The sequence below is a fragment of the Euphorbia lathyris genome, chromosome 5 (genome assembly GCF_963576675.1).
Source record: "Euphorbia lathyris chromosome 5, ddEupLath1.1, whole genome shotgun sequence".
Classification (NCBI taxonomy): domain Eukaryota; kingdom Viridiplantae; phylum Streptophyta; class Magnoliopsida; order Malpighiales; family Euphorbiaceae; genus Euphorbia; species Euphorbia lathyris.
Genome location: NC_088914.1, coordinates 91475660 through 91500937, shown reverse-complemented (window position 1 = coordinate 91500937; position 25278 = coordinate 91475660). Strand labels below are relative to the sequence as shown.

Below are 25278 nucleotides of genomic sequence, written 5' to 3'. Positions count from 1 at the left end.
CGAGCATCTGTAATAGTAGAGAGAATTCGCATTTATCTCAAATCAAAGATTTAATTGATCAAATTCGAACTACGAAGAACGATATGTTCTAAACTTACTTTAATAACACGCTAGATCTAGGAGTTTTCTATGTTAAAATATTTTACATTTTAATCGGTTAAAAAATTCCCAATATTGGCGGCTTATGACCTCAGGTATTTTAGTGTGGCATCTGCATATTTGATGTGCATCACGCCTCAGATCAGCTCGGGGCAATTGTACTTGGAAAGAGATTTGGTAAGGCAACTGTCCTTGAGTCGTCACAAGTGTGATGTGCCTCTTGCAAGCATTCATAATTTCTTTAGGTTTTGTTGTTCAAAAATGTCGAATTCTCCATCAATAGCCAGAGCATATGTATGGTTGCTGTTCTGCGCTTTCCTTTCTTCAGGTTCTCAATCTCTCTCCCTTTCACTCTCTTAAGAGTCTGTTTAGTTCTCATTTTCGTAGTTTTTTTTTCTTTGCTCCAAACACTAGAATAAAACGCAGTTGGTTATTAAGATTGAGAAACAACTAGGCAGTTGGGAAACTTGGATCTCGAACAAGTCGGGACTCAAAAACAGCTACTTCCGAGTGGCCACCAAATTCCGACAGTTAGAGCCTCGGATAGCCCCCTAGTTCCTCTATTGCTGATAGCCATTCCAGAAAGAAAATTAGCAAACTTCTACCAACTATAACAAACAGTAACAAAAAAGATCGTAATTATTTGAGGCGGATTATTAATTTCCTATGTTTTTAGTTCATGAGAAATGTATGAATTATTTGTTAATTAATCTACTAACATATGGAATTCATGCTCTCTCCTATGACTATTCTGCAACAACTGAGGCAAGAAAATTATATTTATTTATATTTTTAGCATTTTTCACTTATTATTTGAATTTTTTGTTTTAGAAATTAATTAATTTGATTAAAAATATATATTTCAAATTTGAACTTACCTAAATCAAGTCGTGTCAGTATTACGTAACAATATCTCATATTCACACAATATTTTATTTTTAAAGTAGAGCATCGGGACATTAAAAAATAATAGGACAGAGGTTACCGAATAAATGAAAAAAGTTGAAGTAGAATGATGAAATAATATATTTTTCCTATTTTTTTTAATTATAAATATGATGATTGATTTTGGTAATTACAGCCTGGATTCAGACCAATAATGAAAGTGAAAATGTAGCAGTTATTATTCGATATGAAAATGGTAAAATATATAGGGGATGCAGAGTTGCAGCAAAAGATGGGTGTTGGTCTTTAGCTGCTTTTTTTTTGGTATTGCTATTCATCGCCCCTAAATTACTTACTATCGCCCCCTTTTTTACCATATCGCCCTTCTCATTTTTTTCATCCAAAACCTTAAAACCTCTCTCTCCCTTTCTCTCCCGAGCAAAAAACTCGAATTTTATGAAAATAGATCCGAGCTTTCCCGAAGAGTATGATTTCGAACACGAGGTAATATTACGATCCTAAAATTGAAAAAAAAAATCATTTCTGAAAATTTTATATTTTTTTATGTTTTTTGCCTGAACGGGCGGGCGCATGCTGCCCGTTCCGTAGGCCGAACGGATGAACTACCCGTTCGGCCTATGGAACGGGCAGCATGCGCCGCCCGTTCCACCGACGAAACGGGTGGTACGCGCTGCCCGTTCCCACCCATGGTGGAACGGGCAGCTTGCCCGTTCAGGTAAAAAAGGGGCAGAAATGCCCTGAACTACTTTTTTTTTAATTTTTAGACAGATTATATTAACATGTTATGCATTTTTGGTATATTCAGGTACCGGTGGAAGATTGGAATCCCGATGACATTGATTACAGTTCCCGTTTCATAACGGACATCATTTTCCCTTCGTGTCAAGATGCTATTGATTGGGCAAAAAAGGTAGCTATTCAGAATGGGTTTGAGATTATAATATCTTCGCACAAATATGGGGGAAAACAGAAGTTGTTGAGATGTTCACGGGGTGAACGCTATAGAGGTGTTGTGAAAATTGATGAAGATCATGCAATAAGAAAAAGTAAAACTAAAGCGTGCAGATGTAAATTTCAGATTAAAGCCTATCAACATACAGACCTTTTTGGATGGGGGATACAGACTAAGGCTGTGTCAACTGGAAAGCACAATCATACATTGCGTGTGTATCCAGAGGGAAGTCGGCAGATGAGCGGAATCAGTATCGCATCTAAAATAATTGTGCGTGATATGAGTTCGGCTCAAGCAAAGCCCTATGCTATTTTAGCAGCAGTTAAAGAAAAACACCCAGAAGACAACCCAATAATTAAACACGTCTACAATTACATGGAAAAGATGAGGAAGGATGGGTTCGAAGGTAGAGACTTGGCTAGTCAATTCTACCATATTGCTATGGAGAACAAGTATGTCCATTACACACAGGCTGATTCTGGTGTGATAATGCATGTGTTCATGGCAAGTACAAAATGCAGTTTATTGAGATTGTGGGGATGACACCATGCAATAACAACTTCAAGATAGCGTATGCGATAGTTAAAGATGAGACTGAAGGGAGCTATCGTTGGATTTTGCAGAGACTGAGGATTTTGATTGGGTTTGATTTTAACCCAACTGTTATTGTTAGTGATAGGGAGCTGGGATTGTTAAAGCCAATCGAAGAGGTTTTTCCACATTCAGAACACTTGCTATGCACTTGGCATATAAATAAGGATGTGGAAGCTCGGGTGTACAGAATTTTGGGAGATAAGGGACATGCCTCTAAATTCAAGAATGGAAAATGGAGAAGAATATTACAATCATTAACCATTGAGGAGTAAGAGACAAATCTTAGCAAGATGAAGGATGGGATGAGTAGGTACAAAAATCTTATCTCGTATGTTGAGGACACGTGGTTGGTGCATAAGGAGAAGTTTGTTATTGCTTGGACGAAGGATTTCCTACATTTTGGCAACACAACTTCTTATCGAGTGGAGAGCGAACATGCTAGTCTAAAGCAATGGCTCAATACCGCAAATGGCTCCCTCGACACGGCATGGCAGAAGGTTCACAAGCAGATTGAATCCTAAGCAACTAATATCAGGTATTTGCAATTTGTTCTAATGCAGTTTAGGAATTTGCATTTATGAATGTATCATTTCACTAACTAATAGTGATTTTTTCTTCTTCTCAGGTATATGCTGGAGCAGTCCAGGTACATGCTTGAGCAGTCCAGGCTTCGTAAAGGAGTCACATACTCCGGATTCCCATTTAACCACCTGGTATTCAATGTCTCCCACCACTGCATGCAGTTGCTCAATGAAGAGTTAAGGCGAGCAAATCCACAAAACGTATGTTGAGTGCTTGGGAATACAATGAAACTCGTCGTGGACGTGCTCGTTCTACTAGTTCATCTAGGGGTCATGGTAGAAGTGGTAGAATGAGCTCTTCATCATCGGTCCATAATGTTGCCTCATCAGGTAATGTTTATTTGATAAACCCAACTTGTTTTTGTAAATGTTTTGCAATCTATAGTTCATTTACACTAAACAATGTCTTACTTTACGTGAATGTAGATGGAAATACATTTTACGGTTGTGACTTCGTACATGCCGATAAAATAGTCGGCATAATTAAGCCTTACATCGAATCATATTACGACGTGGTAGGTGATGGAAATTGTAGCTTCCGTGTGGTTTCATCCTACATTTTTGGTAGCGAAGATTCGTGGCAGGCAGTTAGGCATAACCTGAGAAATGCAGTAATTGATAACTGTTTCCTGTATGAAAGAGTGTTTGTTGATAGTGTTGATGCATCTATTCATAGGATAGGTTGGGACGGTGCAGGTTGTCCGTCGGACTATTGGATGCTCGTTTGGGATGACTTGTGGTCGATTGCTACATTGTATAATGCTTCTGTCATGTTATTTGGCTTCGTGGGTGGGATGACATTACAGTCTTATGGTACTGTCTTACCCTTGTATGCCGCATCCACTGCTACAAGACCAGCACGAGAGATATGTATAGCTCATTTAGGGAATCACTGCCGACACTATATACGTTTAAATTTATCTCCTAATTTTTCGGTACCCCCTATACTAGCATGGTGGTTTCAGCACCGTGATCGAAGCGTTGTAGGATGGGAGCGCTTCTATGAGGATAGGAGAGCACAGTGGACCAGATTGGTTAACATTAGGGGCAATTAGTAATTATTGTTATTGTGTATTTTGCAGAATTAACATTATTGAGTTGCAGTTATGTTACAGTTATGTACACATATGTTACAGGTTTGTTGTGTATGAGTTCTGTAATGTTATGTAATGTTACAGTTTAGTTACACTTATGTTACATGTGAATTGTGTATAAGTTATGTAACGTTCTGGAATGTTACAGTTTAGTTACAGTTATTTACAGTTATGTTACAGGTGAATTGTGTATGAGTTCTGTAACGTTCTGGAATGTTACAGTTTAGTTACAGTTATGTTACAGGTGAATTGTGTATGTGTTCTATAATGTTCTGTAATGTTATAGTTTAGTTAACGTTCTATAATGTTACAATTTAGTTACCGTACAACTATAATAAAAGTACTAATCTATAGTCATAAATCACTTAGCCAAATGTCAAGCACCCATAATCTGCTCCAACGACTATCTCCACTCAACCGCAACATCCTCATCAAGATGACTCATCACATCTAAAACACCTTCACCCTATGTAGCTAAACGGCTAACCCACTATCATGGTAAAAACCAAAAACTTAATGAATATCATTTCACATTTCATTAAATATCAGTAGATTAAAACCAAAAATCACTTACAATCTCGTTGTTCGAGCGAGTATGAAGAGTCGGTCCGAGTGCAGCAATCTCCGGCAGTAGACGGGGGTGTGAATGATGGGTGTACCAATGCATATACTGATGTTCACGTGCTGATGGAGTCCGTGCTGGAGTGAATAGAGACAATGTAAGCATGGCCGACCGGGGAAACGAGTCCCAAATATCCTGCACCATCACAGCTGGCACCTCTACCCGATACTTCAAGCTGGCCCATGGACATATGACCTTGGATGGCCTCAATATCGGTCTGGGGATGGTCTGCTCATAACCAAGCTGGCGAAGGCATCTCCCGGCATGTACGGCTCGATCACATCTCGGTATCGTATCCATCCGGCGTATGCCATTCTCGGGGTACCCGTAATGGCATCAGGACCATACGGCATCCACATCACCTACAAATGTATACAACTACATTAACACATACAAGTAATACAAATTTGTTTTATATGCACAGTACTTATAAGTAAATAGAAATTGTACCTCATCCGCTGTCAATCTATCAAACCGGGCTCGATATGCTCTCAGTCTGTCATCGCTCTTCTCCAAAGCTATAGATGGCCACATGGAAGCAATGTTATCAGAACCGGACTGACATCAAACCGGATTGGTAACTGGGTCACAGGTCACTTGGTCGGACCGGATGGCTCGGATTGGTCGAACTGGATGACGTAATAAATAAATAAATAATATTTATATATATTAAATATATATAACTAATTTAAAATTATTTTTATACATTATATATATTCAAAACAAATTATAAACAACATTTGGTTTGTTATTTTTTATTAATTTGAGTCTTAAATATATGACGAATAAATTAAGTTCAGAATAAATTGAAATATATCAACGTATTCTATGTCATGAGATCTTTTTAAAAATATATTATAAACTCAAAACAGACAAGTGATGAATGAGAAATTGATGCTCAAAGTGAACGACTTAAAATGGTTTGGAAGAAGATAAAAGGAAATTAAGCATTCACATCTCACGTAGGAAAGAAAGGAGAAACTTCACTAGTTTATAAGTAAATGATGTTTACAAGCCTTTAACTAATTACTAGAGAAAATGCTCTCTCACGAGCAGGGGGGTGCAATCGATTAACTATCGGGTTAGGGGCGCACCCGCACGACGTGGGCGACGCGAATGCCGCATCGTAATAAGGTCCCTTAACTTGGCCACTTTTGCTCGTTTTTTTTTCCCTTTTATTTTTTTCCCACCCGCCTAAAACAGCCCTCAAACCCCGCCTAAAATTCCCCAGCCTGCCCAAAATTTTTTCCCACCGAATTTTAGAGACCCGGGGTCACCCCGGTTCCCGACCGGACCGCCGGGTCCCAGGTTAATCTTAGGTCTCTCCGGTTTTTTGAACATTCACAAAATCGGTCAGGCTCGGACTGGCTTCCTCGCCGGTTCCCGGTTCGATCGGTCGAACCGGTAGGTCCGGTCCGAGCCTGATAACATTGCATGGAAGCCCTAGGAAGATTCGGGTCCACTGTAACTCCCTCCCGATGAGGCCTAAAGAACGAGAAGTACTCATAAATCCATGCCTGAAGCAGTGTCAGACAACTCGTGATCTGTCCGTAGTCTCCTCTGCTAGCAATACCTAGATGACGGTATAGATATGCTAGTGCAGCTGATCCCCACGAGAGTCCCATGGCTCCAGCTGCTGAGTCCTGCACCTCCAACAGGCAGGAAGGTCAGATGCGGTCACCACTCTTGTCTATGAACAAGGTACAATCGAGCATCAGCCACGTCCAAACTGTAGCCTGGGCATCGGAAATCTGATCTCCTCTACAATGCTCTATGACGGAAGCCGCTCGTATACTACCGGAGAAGTAGTGACCGATGTTAGACAAGGTGCCGACGGCCTCGCCCGGACGGACCGGGGGGTGGACACCTCATGGCGACGTAAGCGGTGATTGGCGCCGAAAGCAACCAATCGTGGAATCAAGCTGCTCGGCAGGACCGGAGCTCGGAGTATGGAAGAGTCACCACCCACGAATGGGAAAATGAACACCAATCCCTTGCGGGAGACCGGTGAGGGTTCGGAAAACTTAGGTACGAGCCGAGAAGGCTAGCTCCTTTCTAGAGAAAGGCTACTAGGCACCCCGACATCGCCCGGTTATGAACCACCGGCCTCCTACTCAGCGTGTTAGGCGATAACGGACTAATCGCATATTTCTTTAAGTTTAAAATTCATTTGAAACCTTTTCTTTCTCGCTTTGAAAACCGTTTTGAGCATGTCATTAAAAGCCATTTTAGTAAAGAATCACCCATTTTGCATAAATTAAAAATACATAGGAGAGAGAGGGGGAGAAGAAAGAATTGATTTATTCACAGTGTGATTTTATGCTTTAGACTATACACTAATTCTAAGCTAATCTCATTCCCCAAAAACGAGTTTATTTACATGATTCGTACCTTAATCGCCGTTGGAACGATTTAGGTACGTTTTAAAACCCCATTAATTTACATGACATCGACTCGAATCGTCGTTGGAACGACTCGAGCGTTTGAAAACGCGAGATAAGAAGTTTTAACAAAAAAAACGTGGTTAAGCATGCAAATCCATTTATTTTTGCACAAAATCATTTAGACAAGAAAACGATTCAAAACTCTATTATTTACAAATAGAAAACGATTTTAATTACAAGGTTCGCTCAATCCGCCGTTGGAACGGATTTAAGGTTTCAACACGTGGTATTTTGGAAATGGTTTAAAAATGACAAAAAAACGTTATTTACACTTTAGGAATATCTAGAAAAGTTTTTAATTTAAACAAACAACTTGAAATCTCTTTTTGTCTTTTATTTTCCCCTTTTCACTCAATTAGCCTTTACTTGAACATCATTACAATAATTAACAAATCAAGGCCAAATTTACCCAATCAAATATATTTAAAATATATACATATATAGAAAAATAAAATAGAAATACGTATATATACGTAGTTTTATCTAAAAATAAGGATATATGTATAGATAAAAATGAGTAAGAAATACTATATGATATAATAAAGAAAATGAGAAAGAATACTAAATATAATACATTTTTTTATTCTAGTTAAAAATATGTAAAAATAATGGGCAAAAGTCCCAAAATGAGAGAATATCATTTATCCCAAAATGGTTTCACCTAATAATAGCTAATATAACCCAAACAACCCAAAAACTATATTTTTTTTTTTGGTAGAAAAGGAAAGGAAAGCAAAGCAAAACAAGCAACTACATCGGGATTAGTCTAGGAAAGCTAACCTCAATCCTATCCTCTAAAAGAAGAGGATAAGATTGGCCAGTGGCGGATGCAGGATTTCCGAATAGGGGGGGCTAATTTAAGCCCAACATTAAAAAAAAAATCTTGCATATATGAAAAAAGTAAAATCAAACAATACAAAATATTAATTGTATTGATAAATAAATGCTAAAAAGTACTTCTTAGATATACTATAAGGTGGAAAATATACCTATTTTTTGGCAACAGATTAGCTATCGATAAATCCCCAAATCAAAACCCTAAATTAAATCCCCAAATTAGCTAAATTAATAAGTTTAAAACCCCTAAATTAGATCCCCAATCAAAACCTTTAATTAATCTCACCTAAATGAACAAGTTTAATTCATATCCCCAAATTAATTTCACAAATTAAAAACCCTAAAAAAAATAAACCTAATTTTAATTTAAAAAAAAACAAGAGAACTTACCTTGTTGTGGTTGTGGCCGGCGGCGGAAATTGAAGGAGGAGAGGAGGGGGAGAAGTAAAATTAAAAGAAATGGGGGGAGGAGGTGGGCATACAGCGCTCTCAAAATAGAAGAGAGCTGGGAAGGAGAAGGGATCCCAATCCCTTTGTATTTTTCAATTTGCCCAGTTACAAAACGACGTCGTTTTGGTCTTGGGCAAATTTGAAAAAATAAAAGCGATCAGGGATCTCCTGATCTCTTTTATTTTTTCAATTTGCCCCAGACCAAAACGACGTCGTTTTGAGTCTGGGCAAATTAAAAAATAAAAATGCCCCGCCCAGCCAAATGGGCTGGGCTGGACTTAATTAACCTATCTCTTATAGGTGTGTTCATCTCCTTTTCAGAAATTACCCACACGCAGCTCTGGCGCCGGGGTGGCTGGAGCCCCCAGGCGCCGGGCTGCATCCGCCTCTGGTAATAGCCTCATATCACTTTGATTTTTAAATAAGTATTAATTCATCGACTTTAGAACTATGGAAGAAAAAAAAAATTCAATAGTAATAAGAAGTGGCAAAATTTATGAAAGATGTTCATATAGATAATTTTTCAAAAAATGATAGATATTGTTTGCCTTTAAAATAACTCTTATTCATTAATGTACATCAAAATCATCTCACTTGTTAAAATTACTCTAATCTATTTAAAAAAAATGCAATTAATTCTTAAACTATGCAAATCATTAACAATTGAATGTAAAATTGAACCGAATACTTAAAAAATTACAATAGTTTCAAAATTGTTCAACCACATATCTTAAAAGTATGGGTAAATATCCTAAAAGCATTGGAAGAACTTTAGCTTTTTTATTTTTCTTAGGTACTTCCCTTGCAGCACTCATTTTTTCCTCAACAACCACCTTACCCTGAGTCTGTTTATCCTCAGTTTGACTATCAACCTTATTTTCCTCAATTTCATCCCCTGCTTTCTTCTCCTCGTCTTTTTTCTTTTTCTTCTTCGGATGACTTCTCTTTCACTGTTTTTTGCACAGTTGATGAAGTTCTATGAGGCTCAACATATTCTGGAGGTAGTTCAATTACTATACCATTCACCCTTGGACCTTTCTGTTCAAGGGCTTTTGTCACCCTTTCTGAACCTTCAAATGCTATAGCATTATTCAGCTCTATTTTTAAAACAATTTTAATATTTTTCAAAGCCAAATCAAGCTCATTCTAGTTAATCTTTTTAGAAATCGTTCCATGGATGTTCCTTGGAGTATTCGACAAGAATGGTTGCACTGTCTCAGCATTTGTTTTAGGATGAACATTCTCTTTTCTCACCTCTTTAGGGAAGGAAATAGAGTTGGTGATGCATTGACAAAGTTTGAAGTCTCTTATTCAGTGATCAATTGGTGGCATTCCGCTCCTGCTTTTTGCCACAGGTTTATTAATGATGACATTTGTGGAATTTCACATTTGCGTTTTTCTTGATTTTTCCTAATCTTTTCTCCTCCCCCCTTCTTTTTGTTTGTTCTCCTTCCTCTCATCTTGTTCATACACTCACTTTTTCCCTTTATTAATGTATTGCGGGTTTGACAGTTCTTGGACCATGGGTGTTCACCCCGCCCTAGTTTTGTCTCGTCCCAATTACTATCAAAAAAATTACAACCTCTAACTCGGAAGAATTCATTTTCATGGTTCATTAAAGCATTTCCAATAGATTGTACTATAAAAAGTGTCAAAACTTAACACATTATACTAAAATATAATATTTTATTTCTCAATCATCCACATCACTTTTACTTTTTTTTTTTTTGAAAAAATGACTTATAGCAAGTAACTTCAAAAGTTGACATTATGATCTCACAAATTATTACTTTATGTATAATATTTTAATTATAAGTATTTTCATAACTAAATCATTTTTTTATAATAAAAAAAACTTAACTAACCTTACCAAAAGGTTGCGAAAAAGTAACAACGTTGCTTGAAAATTTCAAGTATTCACTACCACTCCAATAGATGATACTTTTTTAGAGTTGTCAAAGTCATTGTCATGTCATCTCCAAAAATACGCCTTATATTCACTCATTGTTTATTAATTTATCATTAAAATTATTAATTATTATATTTATCAACAGTAAGAGTAGAAAGACTCATCAATAACAAATTATTAATAAAAAAATGAAATAAAGAGACACTAAGGTGCTGTTTGATAAAACTGAAAATTAAGTGCTGAAAAAATAAGTACTGAATTTTAAGTGTTGAATATTATAAGTGCTGAAAATATTGAGTGATATAATTATTATAAAAATATTAGTTGATAATATTTAACTTAAAATATTAAGTTAAATATTTTGACTTACCAAAATAAGTGTTTTTTAACTTAATTTATTAATTTAAGTGGTGGAGAAATAATTGTTATCAAACGCACTTAAAATAAATAAGTGCTTAATATTTTAATTTAAGTCATTAAGTGGCTTATCAAACAAGGTCTAAGGCCCTATTTTTATCACTTAATTTTAGTATCAGTAATTTCAGTTTAGTTCAGTAGTTAGTTCAGTAATTTATCAATACTTATTATAATTATAATTATTTATTATTATTATAATCATTATTATTTTTTATTTTAATTATTGAATTTTAAAGGATTATATTATTATTTCAGTTTCAGTAGAATTCAGTTCAGTTTACTTAATTTCAGTAAAAAAAATAACATAGCCTAAGAGTGGATGGGATGGAGAAGCTTTTAGTGCTTTGAGAAGTAACTAAAAGACTGTTGGAACTGATTTTTAACGTTTCCACCTTAAATTTTAACTTAAAAGCCAAACTAAAATGCGTTGAAGATCTTAAAAAAAAGCTTAATACATCATTTGCCCCTTGAACTTGTCGAAAAAGCTTGATTGGTCCCCTGAACTTTCAAAGTGTTCTGATACCCAAAAACTATATATATATACATATATTACTTTATAACATTAAATCCAAACAAATTAAATTTCAACATGGAATAAATAGCTATATAATACATAATTAATAGTTATAGGACTTAAAAATAATTTTTATAAACATATTACATAATTAAATACATATGTACACAAGTATAAATATCAAAAAGTTGAGAAAAGAGGGTTAAAATGGTGATTTTCGGATTCCAGCAGATTACCGACGGAAAATCCGTCGCTAATCTGCTGTTAGTGACAGAAATGACAGAATATCAGAAACAGTCCCTATACTTTCCAGATTTATTCAAATGCTTTAGATTAGATCTATTCTATCATTTTGGACCTCCGAACTACCAAAATAGGATCATAGTCTATAACGGAGACTCCTAAAACGACGTTTTATTTTTAAACGTTATTTAGAAATATTTTCAAAACTTATAATTACAACGTTTTTTAATCCCGAACTACCTTTGAGTCGGATCACGGTTCATATTGGGATATTAAAACGAGGTTTTTTTTATTTCAAAAACAAAACCAAACGTTTGTTTAACACGGGACTAAAATTAAATAAATGCGGAATAATAAATAAAACATGATAAATAAATAATTAACTAAATAAATAAAACTTTAGAGTAAATAAATAAAATGAATAAATAAATAAAGGAAATAAATAAAACGAGTCTAGTCCTCGGATAATACCTCAAGATCGGTATTGACAGCTGAAGTCGGTTGATTCCACGAATCGTGATTTTTCGGTGTTTTTGGTAAAATATTTAACTTTGGAAAATTCGGATTTTTTTTAGGAAAAAAATGTTTTTCCCAAAAAATTCACTTTCTCTCTCTAGTAAATTTCCTTAGAGTGAGAAGCTTTCCAAAAAGTCCTCACTTAAATGCATGGGGATCCGTGCCTTTTATAGGCACGGATCCCAAAAAAATTTTGGAAAATTTTGGGCTTACGCCCAAAATGGTTGGGCGGACGCCCAACCAGCGTTGGGCACGCGCCCAACAGATGTTGGGCGTTCGCCCAACAAACGTTGGGCGTTCGCCCAACGTTGGTTGGGCGTTCGCCCCACAGACGTTGGGCGCGCGTGCCCCATTGCCGCTGGGTGTGCGCCCCGCGTTGCCGGACGCGCTTCTAACTGCCGTCGGGCGCTCGCCCAACGCCGCTGAGCACCCGCGAGCCGTCCACTTGACGATCGCAACCCCTACAGATCCTCTCGTGACTTTTATTATTATTTTTGCTTTAAATTATCGAAACCAATCGCTTCAACCGTCTTGTTATGGGTTTTCGTCACAGGTCCTCCGACTCGGTGTCTACAGTTGCCCCTACTTTCCTATTTTGACAGTGATGTGTGTGTTTTCAAAACGTTTTTTGCTAACGCAACACATGCAATGTAAATATATTAAAGTAAAAGACACGTATAGAGTAGGAGGAAGAATACCCGATCTCCATGCCGCATGCTCCGGCCTTGTCTTCGATCTTTGCCTTGTCTATCCCGTCAATAGCAACCATGGTCCACGACCGCGGGTAAAATGGCTCAAAAGCAACCCTGGTCTCTAAATCGACCACCGGCAAAATGGCTCAAAAGCAACCATTATCCACGACCGCGGGTAAAATGGCTCAAAAGCGACCCTGGTCCATGACCGCGGGTAAAATGGCTCAAAAGCAACCCTGGTCTCCAAATCGATCGCAGACAAAATGGCTCAATAGCAACCCTGGTCCACGACCGTGGGTAAAATAGCTCAAAAGCAACCCTGGTCTCTAAATCGACCGCAGGCAAAATGGCTCAAAAGCAACCCTGGTCCACGACCGTGGGTAAAATGGCTCAAAAGCAACCCTGGTCTCTAAATCGATCACAGGCAAAATGGCTCAAAAGCAACCTTGGTCCACGACCGTGGGTAAAATGGCTCGAAAGCAACCCTAGTCTCTAAATCGACCGCAGGCAAAATGGCTCAAAAGCAACCCTGGTCCACGACCGCGGGTAAAATGGCTCAAAAGCAACCTTGGTCTCTAAATCAACCGCAGGCAAAATGGCTCAAAAGCAACCCTGGTCTCTAAATCGACCGCAGGCAAAATGGCTCAAAAGCAATCCTGGTCCACGACCGCGGGTAAAATGGCTCAAAAGCAACCCTTGTCTCTAAATCGACCGCAGGCAAAATGGCTCAAAAGCAACCCTGGTCCACGACCGTGGGTAAAATGGCTCAAAAGCAACCTTGGTCTCTAAATCGACCGCAGGCCAAATGGTCAAAAGCAACCCTGGTCCACGACCGCGGGTAAAATGGCTCAAAAGCAACCCTGGTCTCTAAATCGACCGCAGGCAAAATGGCTCCAAAGCAACCCTGGTCCACGACCGCGGGTAAAATGGCTCAATAGCAACCCTGGTCTCTAAATCGACCGTAGGTAAAATGGCTCAAAAGCAACCTTGGTCCACGACCGCGGGTAAAATGGCTCAAAAGCAACCCTGGTCTCTAAATCGACCGCAGGCGTGTAGTGATGCATATAGATGGGTGAATGTAGCCTAGTCTATGGATGCGTGTAAACCCCTATGTGTGTGTATGCAGGTGATAGTGCGTGTGTTTGAATGTATGTAAGTGTGGCATATGCGTTTTGCTTTATGCGGATGTATGGACATGTGTGTATGCAAACTATGTATGCGCAGATGAGCTGGTCGGATGGATTCCCTTTTCATAGGCTTGAGGGTTTTGGTAGTTTCGGATCGAGAAACGATGTTTCAGTCCATCCCCAGGGTGTGCAAGGATGAGGGTGAGGATAAGTTTGAAACCAAGGGTTGTAAGGATGGGGATTTGGTTTTGATGAGCTTGTGTCAAATGGGAGGTATGTAGTGATGCATATAGATGGGTGGATGTAGCCTAATCTATGGATGCGTGTAAACACTTATGTGTGTGTATGCAGGTGACCGTGCGTGCGTTTGAATGTGCATATGTGTGGCCTGTGCGTTTTGCTTTATATGGATGGATGGACATGTGTGTATACAAACTATGTATGTGTGGATGAGATGGTCGACTGGATTCCCTTTTTCATAGGCTGGAGGATTTCGGTAGCTTCAGGTCGAGAAATGATGCTTCAGGCCATCCCCCAGGTGTGCAAGGATGAGGGTGAGGATAAGTTTGAAACCAAGGGTTGTAAGGATGGGGATTTGGTTTTGATGAGCTTGTGTCAAGGGGCTCTCGCCTTTAACCAGAGATTGACGCATTCATTTTTTCCCTAATTTTGCTTAAGCCGCCCTTTTCGGGTTTTCGACTCAACGGGATCTCTCTGATATTCTCTATCTCTCCTTTTGCATGAACCGCCCCTAGGGGTTTTTAATTCATCTTTTCTATATCTCACCGATTTTCTCTATCTCTCCTTTTGCTTGGATCGCCTCTTTTGAGGTTTTCAATCCAACTTTTGTTCAGTTTTTTTTTTATTATTGTAAATGATACCGGATAGCACAGGGGGTTCATATCCACGGGCCACTTCTATGCTGAGCATTTGACGATGAGTTCATGCCTGGTGCATTCGTTAATGGAGAAGCTTCTGGGGCGAGATGGACGATGATCTGATTGCATGGTCGTGCCCCCGATTAAAGTTACCGTCTTGGTGTGGGTTAGAAGTTGATGCGAGCGCATGCCCCTGCCAACTTGAGGTGAGATTTCACGTGCGCTCAAGCTAGGGATACTGCCGTTGGGAGTAGTTATGGAGGAGAGATGCTTCGGTCGAATTTTGACTCTTGAGAGGACCACATAGGAGCGGAGGAACCAGACTTCATGGGGCATGAGAGAGAGGAATAGTCTCTTTTTTTAGTTTTTTTTTTTTTAGATTTTGGATCGGTTTATGGGTGCGATTTTAGTTGAGACGGGGTGTCTATTGATGCGGGTGTTTTCATTGCAAATGCAACCGTCTAGCTTAAATAAAGCACTTGGCAAACATAAATTGAATTGTTTACTGCCCAGTTCATTAACCACTATCACCAAAGTATGCCCTTTCGGGTTTTCACATTTCAGTTATTTTAACGCTCTCCTTTTACCCCCCGGAATTTTCAAATAAGCGCCCCATGAGGTTTTCACTTATTGGGGTGTCCTTTAGTGTTGCATAGGCCGTCCTTTGTGGATTTTCAACCTATCAGGATTTTCTTTCTTTCTTTTTTTTTTAATTCTCATGAGAAAGATTCCTCATTCCTTGGGTTCCTTTAAGATTGACCGTAGTTCTAAACTTCGTCGCCGCCTTTGTCTTCATTCGACTACGCATTTGATCTTTCCTTGCTAAAATGAGCTTTTCTCGTACATTAGATCACCCATTTGCTAGGCAATGTTAACCGCTCTTGTCCTCTTGACGCCCCTCGGCTAGTTACGTCTGCTTGATAATTTTCTCTTACTTCTGATTGGCTTGTCTTTGCCCCTGAGCCTTTTCAGCATTACCTTTTTTTTTTACTTTGAGTCATCATAGATCTGAACCTTTTCATTGATCCTGGAACAGGGTCCTTTATCGTTGATAGGTTAGTTGCTCCCGTCTTGTTCTGAATGGTGCACTCATGCACTGGTGTCCCCTTTGGGGGGAGGAATTTTTGTCGATGCCTTAGTGCTAGCATGGTTCTGAGGGCTTGTTGCTTGCCCCTTCTTTTCTTTTCTTTTTCTCTCTTTTGGACTTTATTGATTGTCGCTCCGTCTTCTTTTTGGTAAAATCCGGTGAGAACCCTTCATTTGATAGGTCTATGCCCGACTTATCATCGTAGAGCCAATGAATCGCTTCTCATGATTTGTATTTTTTATTTTTTTTTTATTTTTTTTACTCTCTTAGTTTTCTCTCTTCAGTGGTTAAGTACTGAGCAACAAGTATATTCTAGAGCTTATGTCCGTGCCATGATAGAAGCGGGAATATCTCAATTGAGTAGATATCAAATGTAAGTACGTATGTTTAGGATAAATTTGCGGAAACGAAATTTCATTGAATTCAAAAGGAGGTTAACAACATCTTGTGGAATAGAAGATAAAATAAAAGACAAGGATAAAGACTACAAGTGCAAACCTCTCTCTCATGCTACTTCAGGAAGCTTCAGATCCTTCCACTTCATAAGTGTCCTCAATCTCGAGAACTTCTTCTTTAGCTTATCCTGATCCTTTGTAGACTTCATCGTTCAAGGAACCAGTCGAAGGCTTCATCTGCTGAGAAGGATCTGGATCACTTATCTTTCCAGCTTCGATGAGATCTTGGATTTCATGCTTCAACCTCATGCAAGTACTTGTTTCGTGACCATATTTCTAGTGGAAGTGGCAGTAGCCCCTGCGTTTGGCTAACTCAGTGGTTTGACCTCCCGTGGTTGGTAGAGGATGAAGTATGTCATGCATTCGTAGACCCTCCAACACTTCAAATAAGGGTTGAGTGAAAGTGGAGAATTCCCTTTCCTCCCTTCTATACTGAGTGGGCGATGGAGGGCGAACAACCCTGGTAATCTCATGTCCCCGATGGTGTGGATCTTGTTGTGTTCGTGAAACATGGTGTGAGACTACCCTTGGTGGAGTGAATGTTTGTGGATTAGCTTGTGACGCGAGCTGGAACATAGGTTTCTCCACAGCAGCTTTCGGGATCTCCGCAACCAGTGACTCGCTCAGGACCTCCCTGACCAACCTTTTCAGCTCTATCTTGAATTCATCTGAAGCAAGGATATCGGGAAGAACTTGCTCGATTTCTGCTCTGAGATTGAAATCTCCTATCATATCTTGGGAATTTTCAACCCCCTCATGCTTAGTAGCCTCCGGATCATTAAGAGCACGTTTGAACTCATCAGAAAAGATGTATTTGGCTAAAGCCCCTTGCACACGGCTCTCAAGATTGTGGTTTGAATTGCTGGACTGGGCCATGAGTTGGGTTTCTAATAAGGAAAAAGAAAGGATCGATGAGTGGAGCTTTTTAGGCATTATGAATTTTGATGATGCGATGCACATGTGATGCGAATGCCAGAGCTATCTACTTGTGCCTCCTAGGGATGGATGTATGATCTATGCATGATTCGTGGCATGCGCTTTATTTTTTACAACATAAACACGATTCGGACTAGAGCTAAACCCCTTCTTTTACCAGAGCTATCGGCAGCACTTCGGTCGTCTGTGCTAACTTACCTGTTTGGAAGTGCGGATGCCCAAAATCATTTCAACTGTTATGCACACATTAGTATGAACCCTACAAGTTTACTATACAATGCTTTACAAGACGTACAATGTTGAATGATGCTCGACACGACTGACGCTTGTGAGATTGAGACGACCCTCATGATAAGTAAAATTCCCTAGGACGCTAGGTAGATGAGAGTGTACCCCAATGATATCCGTGACGTGTAGATACATTGGAGGGGTAGCGACATGAGTGGGGGGAAATGACATACTTGGTACATCGACACGACTCACGATCCAAAACCAACAACATAAGCGACTATGCATGAGGTGCATGTGAGGGATTGTCATCCTCGGTAGTAATGACGTACTTCGAAGATACGCGGTGTTACATGGGCTGATGTGACGCTTATGGTATGTCTTTGATAATGTGAGACTCGAATAGACCATGATGAAGACATACGAGGTACGTGTCGAGGGTTTACTTGGTATCGACACTAATAGCAGGGAACCGCATTTTTGGGAAACACGAGCTTCCTGAAATAGGCCGACACGGAGGGTGCACCACATGCGGGATGTGGGTCAATGGTCAGTTTAAATCCAAGATACAAATACGTAGACGTACCAACGGAACCTTGGCGTGCTATGCAGAAAGTGGTAACACACGGGGTGTGCCCCAAACAGGTTAAGGCATAAGGAAGACGCGAGTGACATACGTGATGTGCGCCAATTGTCAGCTTCTCTCGGAAAGCAACTATTACAATGATGGGTATTATTTAACGGGACAATGAACACGGAATATTCGATACTCGAGGTTCTAATAGGATGCGTATGTCAACATACGAGGTATGTGCCAATTATTAACTCATACTTGGCTCACTAGTATCATGACAGCGTGGTTTGAAACATGGTGCATTTAGGAAGTACGATGACGTACATGGTATGCCTTAGAGGTAGCCAAAAGGCATGATGGGAGTCACACTTGATGTGCCCCCACGATTGACTTATACACAACTCACGAACGATGTGATGGCTTGATTTTGGGATTTCGACCGTCGCGGGGGAAATCCAACATGCTAGGTACGAGACACGAATAGGGTACGCATACGACACATGTATTATCTGACCAACTTTGGGTATAGATGAAGCACAGAGATGACTCAAGAGGTACCTCCTAACAACATTGGAGGTGTCAGCTAGACACGATACCGACACGCAGGGTGCGGTCTAAGGATTAACTCAAGATAGAGACATAAATACCTCGATGAACTTGCGGACATCGGTGCGTTTGGTAGAATGAAAGGTGTCCTAATCCGATCGAGGTGCCAACGAGACGGAAACGATGACTTACCTGGTATGTGTCAAAGGTCAATTTGCGTCATAGCGCAAATCCAATGACAATACGTTTTATGAGAATCCCTAAAGACCTTACGTGGATATTTATGACGTATTTGGTCCATCACTGATATTTGAGATACCAGCAATGACACACAGGGTAGACGTCGATAGTTCGACTGGAACCTATCACTATGAACAATTTGAGGAGCAACGAAGGTGCAAACCAAGACCTTAGAGGTAAGTGCCAAACGTTGGACTTAGACACGGTATGAACAACTCGATACTACTGATACGAGCGAGACCCAAATAGCGACATATAGGGCATATATCTCAGGCTCGTGAATAAGGCAATTCGGAGTTTGGGGGCGCATGGACAATGGTATCAATGATGTAGGGGGAGCGTGTCGAGGATTTGACAATATAAACAAACCGTTGTTTGAGGCGTACTCAAAACATGAGTGACGATTTACGGGGCGTACGTCAAGAGTTTAATAGGAGCCTCATGACATGAACGACTCAGTGTGTCAAGGTATGAGCGGGATGCTCGAGACGGCCCATAGGGTACGTGCCTAAGGGTATGACTTGGACTCGATAACATGAATCACTCTATATGACAGGTACATGCCAAAAGTTCAACTCGAACTTGACGATACAAATGACTCGACATTGGAGATGTAAGCGAGATGCACGTGATGACATATATGAACTTGCCCCAGATTCGACTTGAACTCAATGACATGAATGACTCGACATTTGACCTGCGAACAGGACGTACCAAACTGCGTATGGGGGTGTGTGCCACAAACTTAACCCTGACTAGATGCTATAAACGACTCAGTCTTTGATATGTGAGTAAGGTGCGAGGGATGACACACGGAACGTGCGTCAAAGGTCGGTCTAGAATTGGATAGCCTAATGACATATTCGTGGACTACAAATATTGCCGATGACAAGGCGATATGTGGGGCACGCTTTGACAAGGCCCAACGTATGACTAAAGCGCAAGCGGTGACATACGAGATATGTACCAAAAGCTGATACGTGTTCGAAGCACTAGTGTCACATGTTTGGAATACTGACGTGTTACGATATGCGGTGACACACCTGGTACGTCTCATATCGATTTGGCTGTTTTGAAGATGCGACGGGGTGTCTCAAGAAGACCAAGGATGCGCGGGTTACCCTAGTACAATGACATGTCGACATACAAGGTACGACCGAGGGTACCAATGGGGTGTGATGACGACCTACTAGCCAAGAGGTTAGTACAATGACGCATAGATTCATTAGATGTGACGAGGCGACATATAAGGCGCCAGTTAAAGCGCGGACGTGACGCCATGACTTCGTGTGAAGCGTGCGTCAGAGGGTCAATGTGAACCTGGGGTCCGGACAGTGGGATGATGTAAATACGAGGGGGCACTATGACGACCCTCGTGGCGCACCTAAAGGTACAAATGGGAAGCGTGGACAACACACCAGTCAAGGGTTCGTTTCGAAGCTTAGGGTATTGCCCATAATTCTGAAATACGGAGGTGCTACATATGGACTACCTCCCCAGATGCGAATGACGACAGGTAAGCGAGATTCGTGGGAAACAGTTAACTTGGCCCTTAGGTACCGATCATATAACAACGTAACTTTAGAGTATAGGTGTATGGTGCGCCGACATGCGTGTCATGTCTTAGCGTACGAAGGTCATAATGACAACTTACGAGATGAGAGGTACGGATAATATAACGACGTAATTTGGAATCACATGGGCATGGTGACATATGTGGGTATGTTTTGAGATACAAAAGGGAGGTGACGATGACCCGGGAGATTATGGTTCCATTCGAGTCCAATGTACCGGTCGTAATCTTGAGATATGTTGACTAAGGCGTAGCGACATACATGGTATGTCTTGAGGCATAAGTAGGACGTGTATGAGACATGTGATGAATGGTTAATTCGAATCTCGGGGGAACTAATGCCGTGACAATGTTTCTTATTTTTTTTGGAACTATCGATATGTTGTCAGCGACGTGGCGACACACATAGTATGTCTCGAGTCGACCATGCGGAAAGTGAACGGAATTTTCCCCACGATGCGAATGTTATGACAAACGAGGTATGACCACCAAGCAGTTTAGATCTGGCAAGGACGCATATCCAACGAACAATATTCCTAATCATGATAGAGGGAGGCGGAGTACGTCGTGACACATGGGACATGTCTCCGGATAACTTAAACACGGTGGTAAAGACGCATGTGATATGTCACGATGCATATGGTATACCCCCTAATGGTATAAATAGGACGATAAAGATGTGCACAGCGTATCCCACACCAAGCATAACACGACGAAGACATAGGGAATACCTCAAGGTCTAAAGGTGCTCCTCCGGACTAATATATGAGACACATCATAACACGCGGGGTAGACCTTTTGACGGGCATGCGAGACATGGTGAAGACGCGCGAGATACATTGTGATATATGGGGCATCTCTTCCGTTAGGCACCCAGCAAGGCGAGAACTCAGGTCATGATATACGGGGTATGGCTCTAGACTAGCGTATCTGATACGAAAGACGCATATGCGACCTATCGCGATGTACGACCTTGACAATACTCTGACATAGGCGATGCATGGCGGCGCATCGAGTACACGTCTTGACTAGCGTATAGCTGACGTGATGGAGACGCATGGGACACTTCACGATATGGAAGGTGGGATGAGGCAAGGACGTATGGGATGCATCTCGGCTCAAATGGTATGCCTTTCGTCTAACGTATATAACATAGTGAACAAGCACCTGATATGCCATGACATACGGGGCGTGCAACTCCTGCCCCTCGCTTGGCGCAGGGAATAAGGCGAAGATGTACAGGATGCGTTATGACACACATAGTACACCTTCTGACTGGTGCGTAATGACATGGTAGAGACACAAGGAATGGGTCATAATATACGAGGCACAACAGGGAAAAGACATATGGGATACATCACGACATAACAGGTACGCCTCTTGATCGGTGTCTGAATGATTAATGGAAGATGCATGGGGTGCGTTACGTCTCATGGAGTATGACAAAGTAAAGATGCAAGGAATACATCACCACATGACAAGTGGGACTCATGACGGGTGGACACGTGATGACACGACGCAGCAAGGATATAGCGGATACGTCACCAGGGAACAGTACGCCTCTTGACAGGGTAAGGACATATTGGAGGTGCCGCAACATACAGGGTACGCCAAAACAAAGGCGTAGGGGATACGTCATGACATAAGGGTTGTACCTTCTGACTAGTGCATACAATACTAGGGAAATTACGAGGTATGCTACCATACGTACAGTATGCTAAGGCGAAGACGCATAGGATACGTCACGACATAATGGACATGCCTCCTCGCTAGCATACAAACAACACTATGAAGACGCCCGAGATGTGCCAAGGACGTATAGGATGCGTCCCAACACACAGGCATGACAAGGCAAAGATGTATGGGATACATCACGACATAACTGGTATGCCTCCCGATGAACACGCGACGCTGGGGTCGACTCTTTCTCACATTCCTAACAAACACGTCCTAAGTCTACAAAACCTAGAATGGCTGCACGCAGTTCGGTTAGCATGCGACACTCTATATGGTATGACTGTAATGATTTGTTAAGCATAGGATGCATTATGACTTAAATCTGACTCGAATGATGTACAAACAGATAGAAATCCATACGAACAAACTAGTTAGTGAAAATCGTACATAACGCGTAATTAGATTGCAATGAGAAAACGTTAGATAACAATCACAATCATCACATCATCTCTCTTCCATCCTTATTCCTCCACACACTCGTTGGTCCAAGTCTCTTTCCTAGGATTTTGGTATGGGCTCACATCGTGGTCTAGAGGACGCGTGATGACGTCGATTATTGCGGAAAAAAGTAAATCATCCATCCGACAATACAGTTCGTTTTGACGTATCAACGTTCAGTGACTAAGATATCGACCAAATGGATTGTCCTTTCGAATAACTCGTCTTTTGTTATTTCGCGAGACGCATTGGTTCGGGTTTTGATTCCCTTTTGAGCGTATCTCGGATTTTAGACGTGGTACGAGTTATTCTTTTCAGTTCAATCGTTCGTTATTGACAATGACTCGTTCCCTTTTATTTGCGTGGGTTCGTGTCTCGATTTTTGGATTACAACGGGATCTTTTTGGATCTATCGAGAGACGCAACCATGTGATTGTTTAGTGAGAATATCACTTTTTGATTTTTGTTAGGGAACAGACTCATCGCGTAACGTGTTTGTTTTTAGCGTCAAGAATCCGTTTGCTCGTTTTGGCTACGTGAGAAGACGGCGAGTCTTATTTGAGCGCACGGTAATCTTTTGGCTAGCAACAAATTTTTATTTCTTCCAATTTACGGGATATATCATCCTAGCGTGGTTATAGGAAATCAACGTTTCGTTTAATCGCATGCTTATTCGAAGCAGGGATATTACCGTTCTTTTTCATTTAGGCACGAGTTAAGCAAACACACATGTCGGGCCATATTTCTTGCAGTTTTGGTAACGGTCGAAATGATCGAGCCATTAGTCAAACCCACAGTCTCGTCCATATGGTGCAATCACGCGGTTTCTTAGCTTAATTCGGCTTCGTGATTTTTAAGCGGCATATATACCAGTTCGAGGCATGTATTTAACGACATTGGTTCATTTTCTTTAACTACTCTCGGGATTGACATATATCGTAGATACAGAATGATTTTGGTCGTTTGATTATTTTTGCTTTTCTTTTATTTTCTTAGTCACTTTCGCGAATACGTCCATTTCTCCTTAGAACAACACAAGGTATAACGTAAGAGCTCATTTTTTATTCGGAAGGGACAGGCCAAGTTCATGAAACTCTTTACGTTACAACGGGGTCGTTTAAAACAGAAATGTTCTTCGTTTTCGTTTTGTCATAATCTCGTTTTATCCCAACCTATTAAAGAATGTGAATAACGACTACTGTTAATATAGTCTTTTGAATCGAGCTATAACTATCCTTAATACCAAACCGATTTGTACTAATACGTGCTTACACCACAACATATTTCCTGAACATGTGCCTTCTTCGGGACACGGAAAGGGACCAGGCGGATCGCACAAGTTCATTCATACGAGATGACTAAGACGTCTTTAGTTCGAAACGTTTCGATGTTTTGGGGCAGTTTGTATATCGGTTTAAGAGTATATATTAACGTATCGCTTCATTTTCTTTACACATTTTAGGATTAGACACGTATCATGGCAATTTGAAAACACGAACTGATTCATTTATCACATAAAAAATGGTAACGGGTAATCCTATGGCAACTTCTAAGGCTACTATATGCTGACACGGCTGATCGCGGGACCTCACAGGACCGCACAAATTCGCCCCTAACGAATGGATGGGGACCCTTTGGCGCCTTACTGTAAGGGAGAACTTACACTATCCTCTTTCGAGCGACGAATGGACTCTCGCTAGAGGTTTCGCATCCAAAAGGTTTGCAATAATGCTTATGAATGCATACGAAAAGAAATAATACGATCCGTCCCCGTTAAGGGCTTAATACACGCCTTCCGAAATCAAATTTCTCGCTTCCCCAGCAGAGTCGCCACTTGTTAGACAAGGTGCCGACGGCCTCGTCCGGGCGGACCGGGGGGTGGACACCTCATGGCGACGTAAGCGGTGATTGGCGCCGAAAGCAACCAATCGTGGAATCAAGCTGCTCGGCAGGACCGGAGCTCGGAGTATGGAAGAGTCGCCACCCACGAATGGGAAAATGAACACCGATCCCTTGCGGGAGACCGGTGAGGGTTCGAGAAACTTAGGTACAAGCCGAGAAGGCTAGCTCCTTTCCGGAGAAAGGCTACTAGGCACCCCGACATTGCCCGGTTATGAACCACCGGCCTCCTACTCAGCGTGTTAGGCGATAACGGACTAATCGCATATTTCTTTAAGTTTAAAATTCATTTGAAACCTTTTCTTTCTCGCTTTGAAAACCGTTTTGAGCATGTCATTAAAAGCCATTTTAGTAAAGAATCACCCATTTTGCATAAATTAAAAATACATAGGAGAGAGAGGGGGAGAAGAAAGAATTGATTTATTCACAGTGTGATTTTATGCTTTACACTATACACTAATTCTAAGCTAATCTCATTCCCCAAAAACGAGTTTATTTACATGATTCGTACCTTAATCGCCGTTGGAACGATTTAGGTACGTTTCAAAACCCCGTTAATTTACATGACATCGACTCGAATCGCCGTTGGAACGACTCGAGCGTTTGAAAACGCGAGATAAGAAGTTTTAACAAAAAAAAACGTGGTTAAGCAGGCAAGTCCATTTATTTTTGCACAAAATCATTTAGACA

At 40.7% G+C, this 25278-nt stretch overlaps 1 long non-coding RNA gene across 3 annotated transcripts; it reads right to left on the bottom strand.

Annotated features, from left to right (window-relative positions):
• Positions 1-115: 115 nt before the first annotated feature.
• On the bottom strand, positions 116-8642 carry LOC136230441 (uncharacterized). 3 transcript variants are annotated; one of them, XR_010689384.1, is made up of 4 exons: positions 8520-8642; positions 5299-5477; positions 4801-5210; positions 116-665 (listed from the first exon to the last, which is right to left on the bottom strand). It is a non-coding gene; the product is annotated as an uncharacterized lncRNA (long non-coding RNA). The 3 variants fall into 3 exon arrangements; XR_010689383.1 differs by lacking the exon at positions 116-665 and adding an exon at positions 4376-4716; XR_010689382.1 differs by lacking the exon at positions 116-665 and having other exon boundaries at positions 4298-5210.
• Between the last annotated feature and the right edge of the window lie 16636 nt (positions 8643-25278).